The following is a 2,037-nucleotide window of genomic DNA, read 5'->3' on the forward strand; positions in this document are numbered from 1 at the left end:
AGTGGTGCGAGTATGATCTACGTAAGCCAGTGGCGTTTGAGAGTCCAAAGTGGTATGAATGGGTTGTCAATTTTGTGGTGAAGTTTGAGTTGAGTGAGTGCGAGGTGAGTGTGCTGAAGAATAAGCGGATGGTGCGGAAGATCATTGAGAGTAAGGATGTGGTGTGTGACATTAATTCTGTGCGAGGAGCGGATGTAGAGAAAGTGTGGAAGAAGGTACAGATGGACGGAATGAGTAATAGGCAGAGTGAGATTGTATGGCAGAGTCTGCATGGTGTGTTACCAGTACGAGAGTTTCAGCGTGTGAGAGGCTTGGTGAGGAGTGAGAGATGTCCGAGAGAGGGGTGTGGAGGATGTGAGAGTGTAATGCATGTTTTCTGGAACTGTGACTATGCGCAGAATGTACTGCGGAGACTTGGCACATTGTGCAGGGAGATAACGGGAGCCACTTTCATCAATTATGAGTTAGTTATGTTCGGGTTAGGTGTGAGTGATTGTGTGAAGCAGAGACTGCTGTGGCTCTTCTTGGCGTGTGTGAAGGAAGTGTTGTGGGATGTGAGGAATGTGTATGTGTTTAAGCGGAAGGATCTGAGTGTTAGGGACAGCGTGCGAATGGTGTTGGGGAAATTGTATTTTATTTATTTGTGGGACAAAAGCAAAGGGGGGGTGGATGCAGAGGGGATGTGGAAAGTCAAAAAATGGATTCAGTTGGTTAATTTGTCATGAGTTTAACATGTTTTTAAGTTGTATTTGATGTGATGAACTGTTTTATGATGTGTAAATAAAGCCGTTCTGGTTTTTCAAAAAAAAAAAAAAAATCTGTTCTTATCAGTTTAATATCTGATACGTCCCCTATCTGGGGACCATATATTAAATGGATTTTTAGAACAGGGAGCTGGAAAAAGAGCTTGCTCTGTCCACTCCACGCATTGACCTGGTATTGCAGTACCTCCAGGACCGGTGCACCCCCTTTCCTACAACAGTTTCCAAAAGCAGAAAAACAACACCGACGAGCAAGAGGTGCAGCGCAGCTGTGGCGGCGGCTGCTGCTACCACCGCCCAAGCACTTTGATTGACACTCAGCCCGTCTGCTCGCAACATTGTATCCACTGAGCAGCTGCGTCTGCCAGAGTGTGCACAGCACAGGTACAACTGGAAGCAAAACAACACACACACACACACACACACACCAGTTCATATGGCAGCCGCACTCTATAGTTCGTACCTACCGCTGCGCTAATAGCCAAGTTGGAAACATCGGGCAGGCACAGCGTATCCTGGCAGCCTGTCTCTGTATGCTCCACGTATTCGGGTCATGGGTGTATGTGCAGGGGGCCCGGAGCCCCAGGGGGCCCATAAAGTCTCTCTTCCCCACATTGTAAACCAATGCTATCAATGAAGCTTTATAGTTTGGGGGCCCAGTTCCAGACTTTGTACTCGGGCCCCGCAGCTTCAAGTTACACCTCCAGATCAGGATAATGCTAGGCCATTCCAACCAGCCTGTGTGTGTGACCTGCAGTCGCTGGTAGTCGAAAAGCGGCCGACCCCGGATGTGTGCTTCAGAGTGGACAGACAGCAGCGGACCCCCAATCACACAGGCCCAAGGCTTGCTATGTAGCACGGAATACCTCATTGGACTGCAGCACTCCACGCGGGCTGAGATACACGCTCCACGTGGGATGGGCAGTATTCGTCCATGAAGATCCAGGCCAACGTTTAGAGATGGAGCAACACTCGGGGAGCAAAGAACTCCAACGAACGGACGTCTACTTTACAAGGATGTATTGCTTTATTCAATGCATGGACACAGAAACAGTTCAACCGCTCGATTACAGACCGCAGTCAATACAGTAAAGAAAGAAATGTGTCTGTTTAATGTAAACTTGCATGGAGCTCGTTTGTCAGCCACTGACTGAATGCTGCTGCTGCATGTCTAAAACGTGGTCTGACGTTACACGCACCACCAGGGATAAGGCCTTGCCTATAAGCATTCCCCAGCTGGCAAAAACGGAACCTCCCTGCCTATTCCTCACCATGG

At 48.7% G+C, this 2,037-nt stretch overlaps 1 pseudogene; it reads left to right on the forward strand.

Moving 5' to 3' along the window:
• The first annotated feature begins 791 nt into the window (after positions 1-791).
• Positions 792-970, forward strand: LOC136573918 (U2 spliceosomal RNA; annotated as a pseudogene).
• Positions 971-2,037: the final 1,067 nt, after the last annotated feature.

This window comes from Eleutherodactylus coqui, chromosome 7 (assembly GCF_035609145.1).
Source record: "Eleutherodactylus coqui strain aEleCoq1 chromosome 7, aEleCoq1.hap1, whole genome shotgun sequence".
Taxonomy (NCBI): domain Eukaryota; kingdom Metazoa; phylum Chordata; class Amphibia; order Anura; family Eleutherodactylidae; genus Eleutherodactylus; species Eleutherodactylus coqui.